The sequence below is a fragment of the Bos indicus x Bos taurus genome, chromosome 20 (genome assembly GCF_003369695.1).
Source record: "Bos indicus x Bos taurus breed Angus x Brahman F1 hybrid chromosome 20, Bos_hybrid_MaternalHap_v2.0, whole genome shotgun sequence".
NCBI classification, from domain to species: Eukaryota; Metazoa; Chordata; class Mammalia; order Artiodactyla; family Bovidae; genus Bos; species Bos indicus x Bos taurus.
In genome coordinates this window covers 41,572,950-41,599,082 of record NC_040095.1, presented here as the reverse complement: position 1 = coordinate 41,599,082, position 26,133 = coordinate 41,572,950, and the positions used below count along the sequence as shown (strand labels likewise).

At 45.1% G+C, this 26,133-nt stretch overlaps 1 protein-coding gene across 6 annotated transcripts in view; it reads left to right on the top strand.

The window, feature by feature from the left end:
* Positions 1–26,133, top strand: part of PDZD2 (PDZ domain containing 2) — a 404,920-nt gene that overhangs the window by 111,977 nt on the left and 266,810 nt on the right. Inside the window, exon 2 of one of the 6 annotated variants that reach the window (XM_027520459.1) lies at positions 4,867–4,949. The exons of the other annotated variants lie outside the window; for them this stretch is intronic. The gene's annotated coding sequence lies outside the window, so the exon portion shown is untranslated. The remainder of the gene's footprint in view (positions 1–4,866; positions 4,950–26,133) is intronic. 6 annotated transcript variants of the gene reach the window in all.

Genomic DNA, 26,133 nt, shown 5'->3' with positions numbered 1-26,133 from the left:
ACTGCCCTATTCTCTGAAAAATGCAGCCTGAGAAAATATGACCCTGGGGAATACTGGATGTGAGAAAGCTGTGTAGCCTGAGCTGAAAAGCAATTAACTGTCCCTGAGCAGTCTCCGAGCAGGCAGAGGCGCGTCCCCGAGGCAGGAAGACATCACCATGATTTAGGTCTGTGTTGGTTGGTTTGCTGACAGCATCCTGTGTGTCCCGAGGCCCCATAAGAAATGGCTGGTGAAGACTGAGGTCACCGCTTCGCCCAGCTGGACTATATCTTTGCAGTGACCTAAGGGTCAGTGAGTAAGGAAGAGAAGGCCGAGGCCAGCGATGACCTTGAATGTGTATCCAGCTGTGAGCTGTTGCTCAGGCTTCCAAATGGTAAATTAAGATTATGCCTGGTTGGTTTTTGCTTCTTTATGTTTAGAGGGGGAAAAAAACAACACCACCTTTATAGTTCTGTATTCCACAACCTGAAACTTGGATGTCCACTTCTGAATGATGCCTGTGTGCTAAGTCATTTCAGTCGTATCCGACTCTTTGTGACCCTATGGACTGTAGCCCGCCAGGCTCCTCTGTCCATGGGATTCTCCAGGCAAGAATACTGGAGTGGGTTGCCATTCCCATTTCCAAGGGATCGTCCCAACCCAGGGATCAAACCTGAGTCTCCCGCATTATAGGCAGATTCTTTACCATCTGAGCCACCAGGGAAGCCAAAATAATCACTTGACGGTGGTGGGATGCACTCTGAATGATGCCAATAAATAAAGATAAAAAAGAATTCCACGGTAAGCTAAGCTTTAGCAGCTCTGGTTTAAGCCTTAAACTGGAGTCCATAGTGCTGGACTGCTTAGAGCCTTCAGTAAGAACGATGCCTCTAAAAAGAGCGTGCAGCAGACAGCAGTTCTCAAATGCATCTGATAATGGAACCCTCTTGAGTCCGGCGGCTCTTGTAACTGTAACTAAGTAGAACACGTCTGGCTGCTCTGTACCTGTTCCTCAGTTCAAACCTTTCTTTGTCTCATTTGATTTTTCAAAACTAGGTGACTCGCTGTCTTGTGTTCGTTTCTTCTCCCATGTGATTTTTTTTTTTTTAAGATACTGACCCATTTTGACTATGTTTTAATAAAAGGTCCATCCACCAGCTTGAAGTCAGAGGAGGACTACTTTAAGGTTTCAAATGGCCTTATCATCTTCAGTTTTAATGATGAGGACAGAGGCCCAAAGAAATGAAATAAGTGCCTGTGGCCACGCCACCAGCCAGTCAGTGCAGAGCTGGGCAGTGTGGCCATGTAGAGCCTGCCTGCAGGCTCAGGGTTCTCCTGTGGGCACTTGCTTTTCCATGCATGATCTCCTTTGAGCCTGAGGTCATGGCTCCTGTCTTGTTCCCTGGTTTGTTCCTAACCCATACTTTTTGAGAGGATTTATTCAGGTCCCTTATGCCAACTGTTATTCAGCTATTTTTCCCTTTGTCCCATTTTGGGTAGAGAAATCCCCTGCCAAATACTTTCTGGTGACATATTTGAAGGCAGAGTAATACGCTGGGAGCAACCAGATCCACTCCTTTGGAACAGTGATTTCCTTACCAGCCTTGCCTTTTTTTACCTGTGTGATCAACGCTTCCATCTGAGTTCTCACTGCTCCTAGAGGCTTGGCTCAGCCAACAGCAAGAGAATAGCTGGTACAAGGTGCACGGAACCAGGTCCTGGAGTTAGTCTCTACCTACTAGGTGAGGTGGGCAGGGTTTCGTATCACAGGGATCTAGTAATGGCTGGCTGTGGTTCAGGCAAACAGCTGCACCAGGGTCTCCAAAGGCTGGTGGAATGCAGTGAAAGACAGGCTGGCAGGCAGCTTGCAACACACTCCAGCCATCATGGCAAGAGGCAGGGAGGCCTTTCAGATGCTACGATGAGAACTAGCAATAGATAGATTAGAACTATCTATTCTAGATAGGTGGTTAGAACTGAAAGCATGGTCAGAACTGAAGCAATGATGGGAGTCAATGGATGCCGAGTCTACAGGTACGCTGCTGAGCTGCTCTCCGATCTTTCCTGCCAAATGTAACAGGTGCATGAAGAATTACTGATGGTGCCGAGCAAGGACAGATAGTAGGCTGGACAGTTCACAGGGGCCCACAGGTAGGGAGGGCTTCCCTGGTGGCTCAGACAGTAAAGAATCTGCCTGCAATTCAGAAGTCCCAGGTTCAGTCCCTGGGTCCGGAAGATCCTCTGGAGAAAGGAATGGCTCCCCATTCTAGTATTCTTGCCTGGAGAATTCCATGGACAGAAGAGCCTGGTGGGCTACAGTCCATGGGACCGCAAAAAGTCAGACACGATTGACAGACTAACAGCACCACCGGTAGGGAGAGCTAGAGGCTGAGAACCAATAGCGCTCTCTTCTTTCCCTCATGTAACACTTGCAATCCTGATCTTCACTGTCACAGATTCTCTAAAGAGGGGGACAGTGCCTGTTTTCTTCATCTTTGTATTGGCTGAGCATAGCACTGCCCTAGAGGTGCTCAGTAAATGCTTTCAGAATGAATGAATGTGAACTGTTTCACAGTAGTAGAGATGGAATTAAATCTACACGGGATGCAATGTTCAATGAGTTTGAAATCTGGGTCCTCACATTGCTGAGGGCAGATGTGGCTGGTGAGTCCCTCCCTGACACGGTGATTTTCCAGACCCCTCAGACTTGAGTGGCTTGTGTTTGAGTCAGTGCTGACCAGGCAGCCTGGATGTGGCATGAAGCTGAACTAACCTGGATGGAAGCAAACACGGTTGACTCCCGAGGCTGCGAATGTTTCTATTTCGAGCAATTTGTCCAGTAAACATTTATCAGGCTCTGTTTCACCTCACTGAGGATAAAAGGGAAGCTTGGATCAGAATCCTAGGGGCAGATTTTGGACCAGTGGTGACATTTCTAAAATCACCAAGCAAATGTTTTCCATCTAGCCATGGTAATTCAGAATTTCAAGATCAGGAAAGGACAGCTGGTCAGACGTTAAGAAGTGCACAGCCTCGGAGTTTAAAAATAGGGCAAAAAAAATCAGTATCAACTTAATTTTGACTAATAGAGCCAGGTTTCTACCCAAGCTAGGTGCTCGGCTTTTATTTTTTAATTGTTCCTCCTGATATTTTAAAACCCTGTTGTGTTCTGATTCCCTGAGAAGTTGGGAGAGGTCCATTTTTAATGCAAAATGCAGAGCTTGGGATGTGCCTAAGTGGTCTGGGGAGTGTGGCAAGGCTCCAGTGGGGCCAGAGTCCACAGTCACAGGACGCGGCTGTGGTGAGGAACTTTGGAGTCACTTAGCTCATCAATAAGGTCCTGATTCCTGCTGATGGAAACTTGCAGACAAAATACTAATGCCTTTCAGGAAACTGGATCTGGATTTTGTTGTGTTTCTCACACCGCCCCCCTCCTTGCGCTCTGTGAAGTCTCTTACGGGTCCCCCAGTGAAGTCCTTGTAACACATCTGACCTCTTCAGTCATTTCACCAAGACTTATGCGCTCTGGCAGGCTGACGTGGACTCCTCTTTTCCAAAAGATGAAAAGCATGTCACTGAAAATATTAGTCAGGCTCAAGGAAAAGCTTTGTGAGTTTTGCATAATCACAAAGAAAGAAAAAGTAGGTCACATTTGGAGCCTGTTCTGTTGGTGGAAGAAAAAAGAGGATGAAGAAGAAGTGTCAGATGATTTAGTTTTCTCTTAGCTTCTTAAGACCAAGCGATAGTGTCAGAGGCCCCGGAGTCTGACACCACGCCCACATGCTTGAGTCTCCCCCAGGATGGAAGAAAGCATGTCCAAACTGGGCTCCGTGAGATGTGTGAGCCTCGGGGAATGGATGGAGCCAATTGGTGTATCCCTTGTGTGTGCCTCAGAGAGATTCATTGGCAGCTGCCATTTGAATGGGAAGACAGTGTTTCGGGGACTTGTCTGGGGCTGGGGGATTCATCCTGAGTGATTTCAGTCTCAGGTAACCCAGGAGGCACTCACCATTTCTAGTTCACTGACTGCAGTTGTCCGTCAGTGGGGTTAGAAATTGTAAACAGGGCTTGGCTACTCCAAAGGCGCAGAGACTGCCCTGATCTTTAGGGCTCTGGGATTCCTTGGACCGGGTCAGATTCCTTGAGAGAGGCACTCATAGCAATGGCCACCCCTGAATCGTCTGATGTGAGCCAAACTCAGTGGGTCAGAGAGCTCTACATACTTGCGTTCGGAGGAATGCTTTACGTCCAAAGTATCAAACCCGGCCAGTTTCTCTGCTGCAGCTGCAGCTTTCTTAGATTCTCAGGATTAGAAAACAAAGGCAAATATGCTGTCAGTGGCCTCAGTTCTGGGTCTTGTCTTCTGTATTTTCACTTTCTTTTGCCTACTGTTTTCATTTTTTTGTACCTCATATTTTGCAGGAGTTGTGGCCTTGAAAATTTGGCACGTGTGTAAAGAAGAGTGCATGGTTGAATCATTAGAGAAGCTTGCTGTTAAAGGAAACACTGCAGTGATGCAGTTTGTAAAGGGAAGAATTCTTTGGTTGTGACAAATAGGCACGATTTAATGAGACTGCTTGGGAATAACCTCTGAGTTTAAAGTATTTGTTGTTCATAAATTGAGACTCTCTGTGACAGTAGATGAAGTTCTGCCACTGTATATTTGACAAAAGAGGAAACAGAGAATGATATAGGGATTATCTGTGACTTTTATTATTCATGTAACTATTCAGAACTCTTGGTGGGGGGGTCTCAGTCTGTGGGTGGATGCTGCAGTATGTTTTGGTGTTTATCATGTGTGTATAGCTATCTTGTCATCCCTAAGCTTATTGAGTCAGGGCAGACTAGGTATAGGCCCTGAGTTGATTACAGTCTATTCCCTTCCAGGTCAATGGAGGTGTTTTGGCAATTCCCAGGACCACCAAAGTTGATGTAGATTTGCATTGTGTGGAGAGGCAGAGGATGAGGAGGTAAGAGTCTGGCAGGTCTGCTGTTGGATTGGCCAGGGTCCACCAACAGGAAATCGAAGTCAACAAGAAGGCGAGTGCAGGTAATGGAGCCAGGTCCAAAGTTGAAAACGATTAGATCATTTCCTCGCCAGCAAGAGCGAGGGCCATGGTAGACCAGAAAGACATGAGTGCTTCATGAAGCCAAGGTCAACAGCCTGCCAAGTCAAAGGGCGGTTGAAGCAAGAGTGGCTATGGGTAAAATGGAGAGACCTGACTCTTCCACTCACTTCTGCCTGAACTTTGTCTCACTGGGCCTTAGTTTCTTCAACCTCTTTAAAATGTGGTTATATTAGAGGAGTTAACTTTCAAACTTACTGTGTTTAAGGCACTGTAACCCTTTCTATAAAGAAGATTTTTATAAGAAAACCCTATGTGTGTGTATTAGTTACTCAGTCGTGTCTGACTCTTTGCAACCCCATGGCCTGTAGCCCACCAGGCTCTCTGTCCATGGGATTGTCTAGACAAGAACACTTGGAGTGGGTTGCCATTCCCTTTTCCAGAGGATCTTCCCAACCCAGGGATTGAACCCTGGTCTCCTACATTGCAGGCAGATTCTTTACCATTTGAGCTATAGGGAAGTCCTTCAGAAAACCCTATATACATAAAAAAAAAGTGGGTATGCTCCAGTTGGCACTGAGGGGAGCAGGACTGGGTACCAGAGCCCTAACTACATGGCCCCTGTCTTAAATATCATGGTGATTCCTTCACCTCCCAGGGACTGCATTCAAAGGTATTGGATAAATTTTTTAAATCCTTTCTAGCCCACGGGTTGGTCAATAGGATTTTGAAATCATCACTGACTTTCTTCTAAAGCTGCTCATGGGTTTCTAGAGCAGCTTTTGCCTGCAGGGCAGCCCCCTCCTGATTTTGGAAGGAGTCCTCTTCACAGGGCCTGGTCTCTCTGCCAGTCACAGGCCAACCAGAAGTTTCTGCAGGCCAGCTGAGTAACCAGAGCCAAGAGGCCCTCGACCAGACCTGGAAGGCACGGTGGACATACACATTGTCCTCTGTCTGCTTGAATAGACCCCACGGAGTGTTAGGGAGCCCTCTGTGCACCAAGCCCTCTAACCTTGTGGGAGGTGGGGAGTTTGGAGGCAGCAGGTGGGTGTTGAGATTCCCAGTCTGTGGGATTAGAAAGTGAAAGTGGTGGAGAAGCAACACCAGCAATAATACCAGCATTTACCCCACACGCAAAAGTCTCTCAAACAAGAAATATTAGAAAGGAGGAAGAAACACAGTATCATCTTACTTTCCTACAGAGACCAAGTTCAAGTTCCAAAACCAAGTCCCGCTGGGGTCAGGGATCAGTAGCCCCTTTCCTGTACGCAAAAGTTCTGTCTTAGACTTCTTTACTCATGCTCTAACAGGAGCTCAAGTTTCATTCAAACTACACAGTTGGTAAAAATAAATAAATAAAATCCCTTACACTGTATATTCACAAAATGCTTTTTACTTAAAAAAAACACAAAAATCTATACAGTCAGAAATTCAGAGTCTTCTGACATACTTGATACAATCAAGGGAGAAAACCTGAACTTCAATATTAATACCTGGACTGTTGTCCCAGCTCTGCTCCAAGCTGAGTGACTTTGGGCAAATCACTTGGGCTTTCCGTGCCTGGGTTGATGCCTGATAAACTGAAAGAACACCCAACCATAGCAAGGAGACAGTGAAGCACTAGCTGTGAACTTTGAGAGTGGTCGCCCTGCTCTGTAAATCTACTGGAATGGTCAGTATGCAGCAGGTGAACACAGATATGAATACCTGGAGGGGTGGTGTGGTCCCATCTACAGAGCATGGGGTCACCTGGGCCAAGACTGCTGATCTCCCCCGCTGGTCACTGCTCTTCTGTTAAATCACCAGTACCAGCTTTGTGCCCAGGGCAGGAGCCAGTCTCCCCGCCCCCTCAACAATGGCTGAGTTTGGGCTCCAGCACCTGGAGCCTGACGCCCACTCGCCTGGCCTCCTTACTTGGCATTCTGCCTGCCTGGGACTAGGGGAGTAGTTTGGAATTTCAGCAGCACCCTATGCAGGCAATAAAAACCTAGGAGGTCAGAGAAGGAGGAAATTTAAAGAGAAGGAAGGAGAGGAAAGGAGTGAGTCAGAAAGCTCTGAAGGGAAAGGAACTGCTCCCTTTGCCAGAAGGTTGGTTATTATATGAAGAATACATATTCACTGTAGGAAAAATATAAAGTAAAGGAAGATAAAAGAACTTGTTAGTCACATCACCTGGAATTAATACAGTTAATATTTTAGCTATTTTACTTTGTGGCTTTTTACATACACACACACACACCATTGTGTACATAAATAGACCTTTAAATGAAGAGGATCATAGTTCTGTACTGGTAGATGTCTTACGAGTGCCTGGAGGAGAGGCCATCACAATTGGAGCATTTGCCAATTTCCATGGTGTAAATGCTTCCACCGTAGCTGATTTCCAGCTACCAACGTGATGTCAACCACCTTGCAAAATTCCTGATAATTTACCATTCAGCTTTTGGGGACCAGCAAGAGCACACCACTGACCAAGTTTTGTTTTCTAATTAGTCTTGCCTCACTCACAATATAGGCCAAAAGTCCTTATGCTTAAATGTTTGAAAGTTGTATTTATCAAATTACCTATTTTTTGAAACAGTACTGTTTCCTTTTTGGAATTTAGAGCTGGATCACTTTCTATGCCACTAGTTGTAAATGGTGCCTATAGTTAGACTTTGCCTATTTCTCGTGTTCTGGCGATCCTTATGTGAGTGGGGAGTGGACCCCAACTTTATTAGATGGGAGGTACAGAAATGTAGTTGGAAAAAAAAAAAAAAGATTAATGTGATCATGCAAATGATGACCTGGAACTGATTCTGCAGCCCACTCTCCCAGGACGGATTTGACTTAATGGAGGCAATTTTCTCCTTTGCAATCCTTCTCCTCAGCCCAGCAGCTCAGCTCTAGACTTGTCACTCATTTTTTTTTTTTTTTTTTTCTTTTTTGGATGGAAATTGGTGCTCCTCCTGTCTGTCAGATGAAAATGGGCTGCAACTGTTTGGCCCACGTCAAACCCACTAATCAGGTCCATGTTTTCCTTGTTGAATGGGAGCTTTGGGGAATTGCAAGGGGCAGAGGGAGTGGAGGGCCGCAGTCACACAGCAGCAGAGTGTGAGTTGTTTTCATCTCCCACTTGGCTCCACGTTGAGCTGGTGGACTCTTACATCTATGGTAAGAGTCAGCTAGGTGGAAAAAGTAGTTGGTGCCAAAGCTCTCCCACACTGGAGTTTTAATTGCCTTCGAAGAGGCTGAGCTTTGTGAGCTTCTGATAATAAACCTGGCTCTCCCAGGCAGGCCTGGTGAGTTCAGACAGGGAGTTTCCAGGTAAGACTGGATAGGTGTGGGCAGTGGGGTGTTGTAAGTGGGCCCTGGGCCACGGGGAGTCCGTTGCTGCAGTTCTATGAAGGGAAGGCTTAGCCTTGGCCTCCACCTCTGGAGTGTGAATATTTGTTTTTGTTCAGTTGTTAAGTCGTGTCCAACACTTTATGACCCCATAGACTGCAGCATGCCAGGCTTCCCTGTCCTTCACTATCTCCTGGAGTTTGCTCAAACTCATGTCCATTGAGTCAATGAGGGAAGAAGTCAAACCTTGACTTCTAGCCCCAGGTCTGTCCAATTCCTTGGGTCATCTCTGACTCCTTTATCCCTTTCCCCACCAACCTGATACCGAGTGGTCACCTAGACTGGGCAACTCTGCCTCTGGTCCAAGAAGCTACTCCCACCTGGTCCCCACTGCCTTGATCCAGATGTTCATATATCACCAGAACCATGAGGACAGTCTTGTAATAGGCCTTCCTGATGGCTAGTCTCAGCCTATAAAAATGCCATCCATATCTCTAAACACACACACACACATTTTTAAAATCATCACTGTAATATATGTTCACAAGAATTTAAAAAATGCAGATGTTCAAAGGTGAAAAACCACTCATGGACTTAACTTCCTTGAGGTAAAAACAGTTATCATTTTTGTGAATATCCCTCAAAGAGATTGTTTAGGAATGAAAATATTCAAAACTACTTTGCAACTTCTTCTTCACATATTTTAGTGAACATTTTTGCATATTGATACTTCTCTAGAATGAAATCACAAATTTGGTGATATCTTTTCCTTGCTTAAATAATTCTATAAATAGCCCCCCACTCACCCCCCAAACAACCAAAATCCATTGGCTACATGTGGAAGGTCAAATTCCTTGGAACAGGAGGGAAGGTCAAACATAACCAGCCTCACCCACCAGCCCCGACTCTCTCTCTATGCCACCATTTTTTTGCCTGAATGCAAAGCCTGCGTGTTTACTCTGAGAATTCCATATGAATTGGCTTGTGTATATGACTTCTACCTCCCCCATTTCCCACTTTGTGAATTCTTTCATTCTTTAAGATTTATCTTAAATTATGTATGTGTCTGTCCCTAGGAAAACTGGGAATCTCTTGAGGGCAGAAACAGAACTTGGTTTGTATTTTTAGCAACTTGTGGTCATGCCTGGCACAGGGCAGTAGGCACTCGGTAAATATTTATGGAATGAATTGGCCTCGCTTTGGCATGTCTGTTTTTATCCTCTTGCCAGTTCCATGCGTTGGTTTGTATTAGTGTCCATGATTAATCCAATATTGTAGTTTCTTTTCCTCCTTTACTGTGTCTATGTCTTAACCACATTCAAATAAGAGCCCCTGGCTTGGAGCCATTCACTTCTTTAGTTGTGTCATTGCTGGTGGATTTAAGATGTCATTAGTTTCTAGTGGCTTTACCATACTATTTTGGAATCCCTGAGACGCAAACTCACTTTTTCAGAGTCAACAGCCCAGAGTCAGCCCTCTTCTGAAGAACTGATGTATAGGTTTATGGAAATGCTTGAAACAGGAGAAGGTAGTAGAGTTTACGAAGTGGGAGCCCCAAGCCAGGGGGCTAACTCAACGCTCAGAGGAGGTGAAGGGGGCAGGAAACGTCAAGGGCATTAAGAGCAGAGTGTAATATAATTGGCCCAGAGCTCTGGCCATGAGCTGTGGGATTCAGTACCTTAAAGATGCCTGAGGGACTCTGGCCTCTGCCTGTGCTTCAGAGAAAAATGTATGTTAGTTCAGACATCACGTGCTGTTTCTTGTGGATCTGAAGATGCTTAAATATGAAGGTTTCACCTGAGGGAGGAGTAAACTTATTTTCAACAGTTCATCAACAAACATTAAACTAGAGCTATTTTTATTCAAACTCATAGAAAAGGGAAAACTAATCAATTCCACTCCTACTGTGGGCAATATCCATAGAGAAATAAGGATGAGCAAATGTCTGCCCTTTGGATGGAAGTCGAGACAGATAGATCCACATTTATTGCTGCGAATCTCAGAATTTTAAATGTCTGCCTTTGACTTTCCCTTTTAATAGAAGCTGCAAGAGCGACTTCACTTTCACTTTTCACTTTCATGCATTGGAGAAGGAAATGGCAACCCACTCCAGTATTCTTGCCTGGAGAATCCCAGGGACAAGGGAGCCTGGTGGGCTGCCGTCTATGGGGTCACACAGAGTCGGAGACAAATGAAGCGACTTAGCAGCAGCAGCAGCAGCAGCAGCAAGTGCATACCCAAGTAGTAAAGATCCTATCCAAACCAGCTTCAAGAGGAAGAATATTCAGTGGTTCTCTAGTGTCCACAGTGTCTTCAAGTCCCAACTCTGTAGTCGCTCTCACTCTGCCTTCCTCAGCATCAAGCTTCATTTCAGGCTAATATCAAGATGGCAGCATCAATCTAGCCATCCAACCCAGTCCTGATGGTATCCAGAGAAGAAGAGGGACCAGCAATTCTTGGCACTTTGTCTTAGGAGTTAGGTGAGGTTTTCTAGAAGACCCCTGGAAAGTTTCACCTCATGACTCAATCACAGTATTGGGTCACCTGCCCAGTCCTGAAACCATTGCTGGCCAGGAGAGGGTGTTACCAATGATCAGTTACATCCATCTTTAGAGCTGAGGTACCTACTTTATGGATGAATCCCTGAGCAAAATCAGAATTCTGTTAGGGAGTGAAAAAGAAGGAATGGACGCTGGGTAGACAGTCAACTCCAACTCAAAACAAGCCACAGAGTTGGTTGCCAACTGTATACTCTAGTGACTTCCAGGTTTTTAGTTGGTGCATTCAAACAAAGTCTAACCTAGAAAAATAAATGAACTGATAAAATCAGAGCAGTTGTGGTTGTAAATCTACCCAAGATTGTGGTCATAAGACCATTGTTTGACAATCACAAGTTGAGTACTTCTTGTGTTTACATCAAATTTTTCTTTATTCCTGTCTCCTTTCATCCTTACAACACAGTTGTACTATATGGGAAAAGAGGTCAGCTGGCCAGAGAGGACCAGTATTTACAGACTCCAGGGAAGCAGGGCTTTCAAGGAAGACATCTGGGCTGGGAGTAACAGGCTGGGCCCATGAGACCAGGGGTGAGGTGACAGGGAGCTGGGAAGAGAAGTTTTCCTGAGTAGGGTAATAAACTGCGGTTCGGGGCTGATTCATTCATTCTGCCTGCCTAGTGTGTGTGGCCCTGGCCCATGGGTGATGTTTTCATCCAGAAGGAAGTGAAAGGCCTGTTGAGGTGGGAGCAGAGATGCTGGGTAGGACTGATTCACAGAGGGCAGAGAAGGCATGCAGGCCAAAGGCTCTAAGATCTTCACTTTGAGATGGGGTAGGTATAGGTTTGCCATGTAAAATACAGAATGTCTAGTTAAACCTGAAAATCAGATAAACAATGAGTACAAATTTCAGTATAAATATGTCCCAAATATTGCATTTTTCTTGTTCAGTCACTAAATCATGTCTGACTCTTTGAGACCCCATAGACTGCAGCACATCATGCTTCCCTGTCCTTCACTATCTCCCAGAGTTTGCTGAAATTCATGTCCATTGAGTCAGTGATGCTATCTAACCATATATTAAGATGTACTACATACTTGGCCAATACCAAAGAAAGGCAATGCCAAAGAATATTCAGACTACCACACGATTGGCACTCATCTCACACACTAGTAAAGTAATGCTCAAAATTCTCCAAGCCAGGCTTCAACAGTACATGAACCGAGAACTTACAGATGTTCAAGCTGGATTTAGAAAAGGCAGAGGAACCAGAGATCAAATTTCCAACATCTGTTGGATCATAGAAAAAGCAAGAGAATTCCAGAAAATGCCTACTTCTGCTTTATTGACTACGCCAAAGCCTTTGACTGTGTGGATCACAACAAACTGTGGAAAATCCTTCAAGAGATGGGAGTACCAGAGCACCTTACCTGGCTCCTGAGAAATCTGTGTACAGGTTAAGAAGCAACGTTAGAACCAGACATGAAACAATGAACTGGTTCCAAATTGTGAAAGAAGTATGTCAAGGCTGTATATTGTCACCCTACTTATTTAACTTCTATGCAGAGTACATCATGAGAAATGCTGGGCTGGATGAAGCACAAGCTGGAATCAAGATTGCCGGGAGAAATATCTATAACCTCAGATATGCAGATGACACCACCCTTATGGCAGAAAGTAAAGAACTAAAGAGCCTCTTGATGAAAGTGAAAGAGGAGAATGAAAAAGTTGGCTTCAAATTCAACATTCAAAAAACTAAGATCTGGTCCCATCACTTCATGGCAAATACATGGGGTAACAATGGAAACAGTGACAGACTTTATTTTCTTGGGCTCCAAAATCACTGCAGATGGTGACTGCAGCCATGACATTAAAAGACACTCACTCCTTGGAAGAAAAGCTATGACAAACCTAGACAGCATATGAAAAAGCAGAGATATTACTTTGCCAACAAAGGTCCATATGGTCAAAGCTATGGTTTTTTCCAGTAGTCATGTATGGATGTGAGAGTTGGACTATAAAGAAAGCTGAGCACCAAAGAATTGATGCTTTTGAATTGTGGTGTTGCAGAAGGCTCTTGAGAGTCCCTCAGACTGCAAGGAGATCCCAGAAGTGGGATTGTTGGATCATATGGTAACTAGACTTTTCATTTTTTAAGAAACTTCCATACTGTTCTCTGAAGTAGCTGCACCAATTTACATTCCCACCAACAATGTAGGAGGATTCCCTTTTTTCCACACCATTCTCAGTGTTTGTTATTTGTAGACTTTTTAATAATGGCCATTCTGACTGGTGTGAGGTGATACCTCACTGTAGTTTTGATTTGCATTTCTCTAATAACTAGTAATGCTAGCATCCTTTCATGGCATACTATATACTCTTATTTGCTAAATCTAGCAGCCCTACATGGATAAGAAATGAGGGGCTCCTGAAACATCTAGATGGGGTTGACTTTCTTTCCATGGTCTCCATTCTGAGTCACGGTGTAGTGGCACCTCTTGTTCTACTCGACAAATAGTTTCAAAGCCCTATTACCTCAGAATTACCTGAAACACTTGTTAAAAATGAAATGAGGGGGCTTTCATGAAATGCTTGTTAAAGGCCTCCCTGATAGCTCAGTTGGTAAAGAATCCGCCTGCAATGCAGGAGACTCTAGTTCGATTTCTAGGTCAGGAAGATCTCCTGGAGAAGGGATAGGCTACCCACTCCAGTATTCTTGGACTTCTCTCATGGCTCAGCTGGTGAAGAATCCGCCTGCAGTGTGGTAAACCTTGGTTCAATCCCTGGACAGGGAAGATCCCCTGGAGAAGGAAACAGTTACCCACTCCAGTATTCTGACCTGGAGAATTCCATGGACTGTTTAATCCATGGGGTTGCAAAGAGTCGGCCATGACTGAGCAACTTTCACTTGTTAAAAATGCAGATATCTGAAAAATACCGTGGCCTCCAGTGATTCTGACACTGGACCCAGCTATGGAAGACTACTTCAGATTTTAAGTTTCTGCGGGTGAGGGGTCCTTTTGTTTATTACAGTCAATAAATATTTGTTAAAAGTACGAGTGAATGAATGAATGATTCATCCCTGAGGAATCCTCATTGGCTTAATCTTGCTTGTCTTGTGGAACCCAAGAACCTCAGGAGCACAGGCATCTTTCTTTCCATTTCTTTTCTGGTCGTGAGAGTCATGGGAAAGAACTTGGGTGTGAGGCGAAATGGAGAGAGACTTGGAGAGCAGAGAACAGGAATGAGACAAGACAGAGCAGGGAGAGCAGAGCCCACGGCAGGGGGCTGGCCAGACACGGGGCAAGAGTGTGTGCGTGGGGAGATGGGCCAAGTTTTTAATCACCTCCTCAGGCAAAGAGACTTGCGATTTCAAGTTGAGAACAGGTCCTCAGTTATTTTCACAGGATTCCTTTAGAGTCTGACTTGGCACGTACTCAGCTTCGCAGAGGGAATGACCAGGATGCTTAAAGCATGTTGGAAGTGCTTCAGTGGAACGTGGTGGGTGGCAGGTAATGGCCGTTTTGCTAATCTTGATAATTCCCCACTTCAGCAGGGTACCTCAGAGCATCTTTCCCACAGCACGTATCTCTGCAGGCTTAGCTGTGGGGAGACTAGATTACTGTCCTGAAACATTAAACCCGTAATGGACCCAGCCATCTACAGGTCTCCCAAATGGATGTGCCCCAGTGCCCACATTTCCTCCAATGCAGAGAATCACAAAGGAGCTTTTGGTTCCAATTTTTCCGGCGAGAGCCTCTGCCTGATGGCTGAGAACCTGCTTCCAATCCCAAGTGAAAGTCTGCCGGGTGATGTCATGGACACCTAGCTCTCTGTCTGCCGACTGAATCGAAGGTCCCTTCTCAATCTGCTCCCCCATCTGTGTAGCAGGGATGCTGCCACTGGGCCTCAGGGCTATGGGAAATGCTCAAGCCATCTGGAATCTCAGCAGCATAAGGCTCCTCGGCAGGGCTCTGGGTCAAGGCAATGAGGAGAACATTGACTCCCCTGGTTCTTTTCCTTGTGATTTTGGTTCCGTCCCTCCTGCCCTCGCTTCGCCCAAGCTCTCCTGCACACCAGTCCAGGCAGACCAAAGCTGTGCTGCAGAGGGCCTGCTGAGTGATGGCTTCGTGACCCCCCTGTAGTTTGGTTAAATCTGGAAGGTTTCCTTGGTTCCTGGGGGCAACCGTGAGACCCCTGTCCTGCAACCCTTACCTTAGAAATAAAGAAGACAAATTTCTCTGTTAAGAATTAAACTAGTAAATTACATCATACACGGTTGAATAGCCAGCCTCAAAAATACCCAAGTTAGGAAATTGTCCATAAAAACATATAGAATCACAGGGATCTTGGGGAGGATGGACTAAAATATTATTTCGCTCATAATTGAGAAAACAGAAATCATACCATACTGATGTTGTGGTGGGTGGTTAAGAGTTTAGTTGGCTAAGCCGTATCTGACTCTTGCAACCCCATGGACTGTAGCCCGCCAGGCTCCTGTGTCCATGGGATTTCCCAGGCAAGAATACTGGAGTTGTTTGCCATTTTCTTCTCCAGGGCATCTTCCTAACACAGGAATGAAATGCATGTCTCCTGCTTGGCAGGCTGATTTTTTTACCACTCAGCCACCTGGGAAGCCACTCTGGTTGGGAGAAAAGAGTGTAAATTGAAGGGCTGTAGTTAGTGTAGAGAGTAGGGAAAAAACCTTCCAGGAGCCACATGTGGGCGATACCTTTTCAGATTTGGGGAGGACAGTCTTGGCTCTGTGGGCAGTTTCCTTGTCTAAGCCCAGGTGGGGGCAGGAAAGAGTGCCTTGGCAGGAGAGCCCTCCGATGCTCACCTGGTTCCCCTTGTTCTAAAATTTGCCTTCCTCTGCCTCTTGCCTTCAGGAAAAACAGGCATTAATCAGGTTGTTGCAAACATCCTGCCCACTTAATAACTATATTTCCAACTGAAAGTTAATAGATGAGCATCCTTGCTGGGAACTGTATGTCCGTATCTTTCAATGTGCTGACAGAATTCATGTATCCAAGCCTTGGAACCTAAAGAAATGGATGGTGGAAGGTTGACCAAGATCAGGCTCACCTTGTGTGTCTCCCTGGCCCACCGGTGGCCTTCCCCAGCCACACCTTTTAACTGTGCCCATGCCCCTGGACGTTAGCCCAGACACAGCATCAGCAGGATCTTAGACAGTGGGTCCCACCTCTTTGTTTCCCCAGGCTTCTCCCCAAGGCCATCATGTCCAGAGTAGAGTTTGATGATTTGTTGATTTCCGGCTTGTTTCCTTTCCATTTCTACAACTTTTGGTCTTACTTTCTCTCTACTTCACTTTTCTCCTGTTATGGAATTAAGTCCTCTGGACCCTGCTCAGGCCCTAGCCTGGCTGAGGCTTTCTTCTCTGCCACGTAGAGGTCTCTTTTCCCATCCTGGTTCAAGCAGCTGAATAACGAAACTGAAGCTGAGATCCACACAATACAAGTGTTATTCGGTGGCTAAGGAATGGAGAAGGGGGACTAAGTTCACAGATCAACTTTTCATCCATGGGGTGAGAGAGATTTAATTTTAAAGAATGAAGACAAAAGGCGGAGGAGTGAGGCTGATGGTGGAGAGGCATGTACACTAGTCTAACTCAGATGACCATTATATCTACTACTGTGGGCAGGAATCCCTCAAAAGAAATGGAGTAGCCATCATAGTCAACAAAAGAGTCCAAAATGCAGTACTTGGATGCAATCTCAAAAACGACAGAATGATCTCTGTTCATTTCCAAGGCAAACCATTCAATATCACAGTAATTCAAGTCTATGCCCCAGTAATGCTAAAGAAGCTGAAGTTGAACGGTTCTATGAAGACCTACAAGACCTTTTAGAACTTAAACCCAAAAAAGATGTCCTTTTCATTATAGGGGACTGGAATGCAAAAGTAGGAAGTCAAGAAACACCTGGAGTAACAGGCAAATTTGGCCTTGGAATACAGAATGAAGCAGGGCAAAGACTAATAGAGTTTTGCCAAGAAAATGCACTGGTCATAACAAACACCCTCTTCCAACAACACAAGAGAAGACTCTACACATGGACATCACCAGATGGTCAACACCAAAATCAGATTGATTCTATTCTTTGCAGCCAAAGATGGAGAAGCTCTATACAGGCAACAAAAACAAGACCGGGAGCTGACTGTGGCTCAGATCATGAACTCCTTATTGCCAAATTCAGACTTAAATTGAAAAAGTAGGGAAAACCACTAGACCATTCAGGTATGACCTAAATCAAATCCCTTATGATTATACAGTGGAAGTGAGAAATAGATTTAAGGGCCTAGATCTGATAGATAGAGTGCCTGATGAACTATGGAATGAGATTTGTGACATTGTACCGGAGACAGGGATCAAGACCATCCCCATGGAAAAGAAATGCAAGAAAGCAAAATGGCTGTCTGGGGAGGCCTTACAAATAGCTGTGAAAAGAAGAGAAGCAAAAAGCAAAGGAGAAAAGGATAGATATACCCATTTGAATGCAGAGTTCCAAAGAAGAGCAAGAAGAGATAAGAAAGCCTTCCTCAGTGATCAATGCAAAGAAATAGAGGAAAACAACAGAATGGGAAAGACTAGAGATCTCTTCAAGAAAATTAGAGATACCAAGGGAACATTTCATGCAAAGATGGGCTTGATAAAGGACAGAAATGGTATGGACCTAACAGAAGCAGAAGATATTAAGAAGAGGTGGCAAGAATACACAGAAGAACTGTACAAAAAAGATCTTCATGACCCAGATAATCACGATGGTATGATCACTGATCTAGAGCCAGACATCCTGGAATGTGAAGTCAAGTGGGCCTTAGAAAGCATCACTACGCACAAAGCTAGTGGAGGTGATGGAATTCCAGTTGAGCTGTTTCAAATCCTGAAAGATGATGCTGTGAAAGTGCTGCCCTCAATATGCCAGCAAATTTGGAAAACTCAGCAGTGGCCACAGGACTGGAAAAGGTCAGTTTTCATTCCAATCCCAAAGAAAGGCAATGCCAAAGACTGCTCAAACTACCACACAATTGCACTCATCTCACACACTAGTAAAGTAATGCTCAAAATTCTCCAAGCCAGGCTTTAGCAGTACATGAACTGTGAACTTCCTGATGTTCAAGCTGGTTTTAGAAAAGGCAGAGGAACCAGAGATCAAATTGCCAATATCCAGTGGATCATGGAAAAAGCAAGAGAGTTCCAGAAAAACATCTATTTCTGCTTTATTGACTATGCCAAATCCTTTGACTGTGTGGATCACAATAAACTGTGGAAAATTCTAAAAGAGATGGGAATACTAGACCACCTGATCTGCCTCTTGAGAAACCTGTATGCAGGTCAGGAAGCAACAGTTAGAACTGGACATGGAACAACAGACTGGTTCCAAATAGGAAAAGGAGTACGTCAAGGCTGTATATTGTCACCCTGCTTATTTAACTTATATGCAGAGTACATCATGAGAAACGCTGGACTGGAAGAAGCACAAGCTGGAATCAAGATTGCTGGGAGAAATATCAATAACCTCAGATATGCAGATGGCACCACCCTTATGGCAGAAAGTGAAGAGGAACTAAAAAGCCTCTTGATGAAAGTGAAAGTGGAGAGTGAAAAAGTTGGCTTAAAGCTCAACATTCAGAAAACAAAGATCATGGCATCCAGTCCCATCACTTCATGGGAAATAGATGGGGAAACAGTGGAAACAGTGTCAGACTTTACTTTTCTGGGCTCCAAAATCACTGCAGATGGTGACTGCAGCCATGAAATTAAAAGATGCTTACTCCTTGGAAGGGAAGTTATGACCAACCTAGATAGCATATTCAAAAGCAGAGACATTACTTTGCCAACAAAGGTCCATCTAGTCAAGGCTATGGTTTTTCCTGTGGTCATGTATGGATGTGAGAGTTGGACTGTGAAGAAGGCTGAGCGCCGAAGAATTGATGCTTTTGCACTATGGTGTTGGAGAAGACTCTTGAGAGTCCCTTGGACTGCAAGGAGATCCAACCAGTCCATTCTGAAGGAGAACAGCCCTGGGATTCTTTGGAGGGAGTGATGCTAAAGCTGAAACTCTAGTAGTTTGGCCACCTCAAGCGAAGAGTTGACTCATTGGAAAAGACTCTGATCCTGGGAGGGATTGGGGGCAGGAGGAGAAGGGGACGACAGAGGATGAGATGGCTGGATGGCATCACTGACTCGATGGACGTGAGTCTGGGTGAACTCTGGGAGTTGGTGATAGACAGGGAGGCCTGGTGTGCTGCGATTCATGGGGTCACAAAGAGTCGGACATGACTGAGCGACTGAACTGAACTGAACTGAACCAGGGAAGGGCTAGGGCTTTCTCAAGTAGTGGAGTTTCACCCTCTTACTATTTTTTTCTGATCCTTAATGTCCATTTAATACACCTGTTGACTTAAAAGATAGTCACAACATAGAAACTGAAAGTTATTATTTGGTGGAAATTTTTAAGACTTCAAGCCCTGAAGACAGTTTCTCAAGTGACCCTGAGAGAACTGTTGGAGGTGGGTGGGGAGGGGGATGTTCCATGGTGAGGGGTGTGTTCCGGGGCTGGGGAAGGATCAGGTTAGACAAAAGTTTGCAACAAAGGAGGCAAGTAGTCTTCAGGTGATGTTCACATCAAAGATTATTGTTAATTAAGGAAAGCCAGATATCTCAAATTAAGGAATTTAGCACTGTTCTGTATGTGGGAGGATTCAAGTGTCTGGGCTTACTGAAATCATTCCTTTCATATGCATTTCAGCTATCTGGGGCCAGCATCCTGCTCTTGGCTTTTCACGTCCTTAGAGTGACTGTAAAGGACAGCTGCTGGATCGCAGGCATTGTTCTCCTTTTTGGGCACTCTCAGGGCTCAGAAATTCACATTTGGAGGCCCGAAATCACTGGTGGCTGTGACATCCTTGTTTACTGACATGACAGGAAACACTCAATTTCACTTGCTAATATAGTAAGGTTAACATATGATGAGACTCAGAGTCTGTTGGAGGTCAAATTGGTCACCATCTTGGTCCCAGCTGGTTCCATCTGGTTTTTTGGTTGGTAACTTCCTTTCTTATCTCTGGACCCTTTAACTTAAAGATTTATGTTGTGTGTATTAGTCATTCAGTCATGTCTGACTCTTTGCAACCCCATGAACTGTAGCTCGCCAGGCTCCTCTGTCCATGGAATTCTCCAGGCAAGGATACTAGAATGGGTTGCCATTCCCTTCTCCAGGGGATCTTCCCAACCCAGGGATAGAACCTGGATTTCCTGCATTGCAGGCAGATTCTTTACCATCTGAGCCACCAGGGAAGCCCTTATAAAGATTTATGTTAATTCCTGCTAAAGATGGGGATTCACTGGTTTTGAGCAAAGACCTGGGGCAATTTTGGAAACACACCCACTGTTGTTGAACCCAAGGTCGTGGGCCTAACACACAGAAACAGAGTTTGGAGCAGGAAAGGTTTACTGTAGGGCCAAGCAAGGAGAATGGGTGACTCATGCTCAAAAGAGTTTAAAGGCTTTAGGGTGTATGATCTTCCTCTGATTGGTTGGTGGGGAGATAACTGGGTGGTGCTCTAGGAATCTAAACCATCAGCCTTCTGGTTCCAACCAGTCTGGGGTCCAGACTTGTGCTCAGCCTGACGTTCCCATCCTCCCTCTGGGTGCGACCCTAGTTCCTGCAGAAGAACTCAGAGATTTATATCAGACTGTTATGTATGTTCCTTCAGGAGGAACTCTGAGTCCTGTGACTCTATTGTTCTAATTATTAACTGTTTGAATCTGCCCTCTGAAACTCAGGGAAGGCCTAGGAGGCTGATGTCTTTTTCCTACAAATAAGAATTGGGGACACAGAAAAGCTTTTGTATGCTGGAGGGTCCCACAGGGTCCTGCTTGGTTTCACTGCCCTTTAAAGACCAGGATGGTGCACGAGCAGCCTTGGGGTTCACTGCGAGCCCAGGGACTGGTGTATCACATGCCTTCACAATCTTCCCTTAATTCTGGTGTTCTGCCTGCAAGAGGTCAAATGAGGATTCCTTTCCTGTCACTCCATGGATGTTGACTTGCCTTCTCATGACCATTGTCTGAACCTTTCCCACAGTGAAGCCTGGGAAAAGGGGCTGCTTCTCAGAGAGACGCAGGGGCTGAACCTTTGTGCTCTGTGATCTCTTGGTTTCCTCTGAGGATACTGTCCTTGCACCAGGCCCTCTAGCCTGGACTCCTGCAAGCAGTCTGGGAGGGGAGGGAGTGGAGGCCAGTCTGTGCACAACTTAGGCTCTTGCCAAATTGGAAAGTCTGCAGGTCCTCAATGGAAACACCGGATTTCCTCTTGTTCCATGGCCCTCATGCCCCACACCCACCCATCCCAGGCAAGTTCCTTCCCTCTTCCTGAATGCTGGTTCTTTCTGTGGCTCCAGGGAGCTTTTATTCAGTAGGCTGTATTTCTTCTTATCTTCCATAAGAACTGAACTGTTGTTACAGGCACGTGAAGTAAACCACCCAGGGCCCACCCCCGCCTCCCGCCAGCTCCTCCCTTTGTCTCAGCAAACACTCAAAATCTGATAAAGCAATTTGGCCTATCTTTTCTGCAGTTTAAAACTTCCATGTGTTGTATACATGCTTCTTAATGAGACTAGCAACTCCATCCGACTTGCTAACTCAGCTCCAATGCCCAACAAGGTGCTGGAACTGGAAGGAAACTTTATAGAACTGCCTCATTTAACAGATAAGGAAACTGAGCCCCAAAGACGCTAAAAGACTTGCCTGGGGACCCACAGTTAGCCAACGGGAAAGACTGAGGGCAGAAGCAGAAGAGGGCATCAGAGGATGAGATGGCTGAATGGCATCACTGATGCAATGGACATGAACTTGGGCAAACTTCAGGAGATGGTGAAGGACAGGAGGCCTGGTGTGCTGCACACAGGGTTGCAAAGAGTCGGACACAACTGGGCATTTGAACGACAACAATGGGAGAGTGTATCACTGGCTGTTAGAAAATACTTGAGTCGTTTTTAATAAACAGTGAGGTCAGATTCTATGCAATTGGTTGCTAGACATTTAAATATAGTAAGATTATTTACCCAAAAGTCTAAACACTAGAAGCATCTAAAAAAGTACAGTTGTTCTGAAAGAAACAACTGTAAAGTAACTACTCATTAAAAAAGAATAAGTCCAGTGAACTTGAGGAACTTATTATATGCATGCTATATGTTCATGGTGTCAACTAGAAAAGATGTACAACTTGAGCGTTGTGACTTAAGTTTTATTTGGGGCAAAATAAGGACTGCAGCCCAGGAGGCAGCACCTCAGATAGCTCTGAGAGACTGCTCCCCAGCTGCAGTGGGGGGAGGGCAATATATACGGTTTTGGTAAAGAGGGAGTTCAGTACCATGAAGCACTCATTTTACAAAAGGTCTATTGTTAGTCATGAGGATCTGATGTCACCATGAAGGGATTTGGTGCTTCTCTAGATATATGCAGAATACATAATGAGAAAGCTGGACTGGATGAAGCACACACTGGAATCAAGATTGCCAGGAGAAATATTGATAATGTCGGATATGCAGATGACACAACCCTTATGGCAGAAAGTGAAGAAGAACTAAAGAGCCTCTTGATGAAAGTGAAAGTGGAGAGTGAAAAAGTTGGCTTAAAGCTCCACATTCAGAAAACGAAGATCATGGCATCTGGCCCCATCACTTCATGGCAAATAGATGGGAAAACAGTAGAAACAGTGGCAGACTTTATTTTGGGGGGCTCCAAAATCACTACAGATGGTGACTGCAGCCATGAAATTAAAAGAGGCTTGCTCCTTGGAGGAAAAGTTATGACCAACCTAGACAGCATATTAAAAAGCACAGGCATTATTTGCCAACAAAGGTCCGTCTAGTCAAGGCTATGGTTTTTCCAGTAGTCATGTATGGATGTGAGAATTGGAGTATAAAGAAAGCTGAGCACCAAAGAATTGATGCTTTTGAGCTGTGGTGTTGGAGAAGACTCTTGAGAGTCCCTTGGACTGCAAGGAGATCCAACCAGTCCATCCTAAAGGAAATCAATCCTGAGTGTTCATTGGAAGGACTGATGTTGAAGCTGAAACTCCAATACTTTGGCTACCTGATGTGAAGAACTGACTCATTTGAAAAGACCCTGATGCTGGGAAAGATTGAAGGCGGGAGGAGAAGGGGGTGACAGAGGATGAGATGGTTGGATGGCATCACTGACTCAATGGACATGAGTAAACTCTGGGAGTTGGTGATGGACAGGGAGGCCTGGTGTGCTGCAGTCCATGGGGTTGAAAAGAGTTGGACACGACTGAGCAACTGAACTGAACTAGAGATGAGGAGATGCAAGGATTGAGATCATAACATCTGTTCCTAAAAAACATGCAACTATTTAAAGCCCTGTCCCACCAAATTCCCTGGAGCACAGAGTGCTTCACTCCACCCTGAACTCGCTCCAGGTTGTTGAAAGTCAACAACTATAGCAGCAGGGGATTCAATTTCCTAGAGGCAGATGGCAAATGCCTTTGTTGTTCAGTCTTTGGCAATGCCCTTGGTAAGTTCCAATTTGTAGGTGACAGTGACGTGATCTAAAGGCCTGTCACGTGCATATTAATGGCATCATGGCTGCCCAATCCATGCAAAGAGGATAGGACAGTCATATTAAAATGAGCAATAACAGTAACCACAGGATAGTCTTGCTGCCAACACAAAGGTCTCAGTTCGTTCATTACATTTGATAGATAGCAACTGTTTCAAAGTATTGAATTGCCATTTTGATGCCAAGCAGGGCCCTATAGGACTCCCGGGCATGAAGGCCGTTTTGTCTGTCATTTCTTGTAGTAAGACTCCAGCCTCCATGACCTTCTCTGAGTTCTAAAGAGCAGAACAATTACTAATCAAGAGAGGAGCAGCCATGAAACCACCTGAGCAAGACTAAAGGGACCAGAGAGGCTTATCGATTAGGAGACCAGATCCCCTGAGGTCCTGTTTTTGTTGTTGTTTAGTCATTAAGTCATGTTCAACTCTTTTTCCACCCAATGGACTGTAGCCCTCCAGACTCCTCTGTCCATGGGATTTCCCAGGCAAGAATACTGGAGAGGGTTGCCATGTCCTTCTCCAGGAGATCTCAACCCAAGAATCAAACCCACGTCTCCTGCCTGGCAGGCAGAACCTCTAGGGAAGCCCATTGAGACCCTGAAGACACCCTGATCTTGTCAGCAACCCTACCCTTTTGAAACTTTGCAGAAGAAAGAATGCAGGACTTTTACTGCCTTGATCCTTATCACATTCCCCTCTCTGACTATATGTGCTCAGTGGTTCGGTCCTGTCTGACCCTTTGTAGCCACATGGACTGTAGCCTGGCAGGCTCCTCTGCTCATGGAATTATCCAGGCAAGAATACTGGAGTGGGGTGCCATTTCGTACTCCAGGGGATCTTCCTGACCCAGGAATCGAACCTGTGTCTGTTGCATCTCCTACACTGGCAGGCTGATTCTTTACTCTTCTGCCACCTGAGAAGCCTGACCTATATAACCTCTCCCTATTTACTAGGGGGTGGTGGGCACAGGTCTTGAGGTTCTCACCTACTGTGTTCCCCTTTTGCCTGGCAAAGAAATGAAGCCACTCTTTCCTTCTCCATAATTCTGTTCCTATATTTCTGTTTGGCAGTGGTGCACAGAGAGCCAAGATTTTGGCATTTAATTTCAAAAATATGTACCTCGCCGAATAAATGCCCTCTTTCCCCATCATTGTGCTCTTTCACAATTTAGGTGCCTACATTCCAAATATATAATTAATCCAGAACTGCCCAAATCCTGACATTCTGAGTAAACAATCTTAAACCGCTAATGTACAAACTTGTTTCAGTATTCAAAGCCACAAGAGATACATTGTAGAGGTATGTAGAAAGCAGAAATAATTTATAATATTCATTTTGGTCTGTTGTTTTCTACACTCATCTTGAGAGACAAGATTCATGATGCTTCATAAATTTTTTAAAAGTTTGGACAAATAATCCATGAGTTAGGACAAAGGATATCTTCAAGTACTAGATTCTCAAACAGGTCATTCTTTTTCATTTCATTCTTTTTTTTTTTTTCCCTTTTATCCTACTCTTTGGGGGTCATCAGACCCAGAAGCTGAAGGATTGTGGTCCTGTCTTGATGTGCATTCGTCTCATGTCTAATTGAGGGCTGGACATGAGAGCCCTTCTATATGATTCTATAATCATGTGAGAATGTTACCCAGTTCAAGCTTGGTCTTCTCATCACCCAACAGGCCAGTTAACCAAGAGACAAGTTGTTGAGCTTGGGCTTCCCTGGTGGCTCAGCTGGTACAGAATCTGCCTGCAATATGAGAGACCTGGGTTTGATCCCTGGTTTGGGAAGATCCCTTGGAGAAGGGAATGGCTACCCACTCCAGTATTCTGGCCTGGGGAATTCCATGGACTGTATATCCATAGGGTCTCAAAGAGTCAGACACTACTGAGTGACTTTCACTTTTTGCCTGCAATACAAGAGACCCTGGTTTGATTACTGGGTTGGGAAGATCTCCTGGAGAAGGGATAGGCTACCCACTCTAGTATTCTTGGGCTTTGCTGGCAGCTCAGCTGGTAAAGAATCCACCTGTAATGTGGGAGACCTGGGTTCGATCCCTGGGTTGGGATGATTCCCCTGGAAAAGGGAATGGCTACCCCCTCCAGTATTCTGGCCTGGAGAATTCCATGGACTGTATAGTCCTTGTGGTCACAAAGAGTCAGACATATGACTGAGCAACTTTTGCAAGGTGTTGAGGCATGGAATACAATGACAGAGAAGATGGAAGACTGATGTCTCAAAATAACCATCTTGTCAGGGGTCTGAATGCCAGGTTCTTTTATAGGGCAGAGAGAGAGGAAGGAGTTGAGCAATTAAAGATATTATCTTGCAAATATCTCCTGGAATGGCCAACCTCTGGAAGGGTTGCCTTAACTTCTTTAAACTTCTTTAGGCAGAGGGACAGGGTTCCCTGGTGCAGGTTATTATGTGTGATTATAATGACAAAAGCAATGAAAAACAAAGGTTAAAGTCAAAGAAACAGATCTCATGGAGTCAGATTTGGCTCTCACCTGCAAGAACATCTCTCTCATCTCCTAAAACTGTAGCATAGACCTTGGAAAGCTTCACTTTCCACAGAATCCATTATGTGTCCCAAATGTGCCACTTCATGGCCCTTCACACACTGTATTCAGCAATCTCTTTCTCTAGCAGATCACAGCTGCC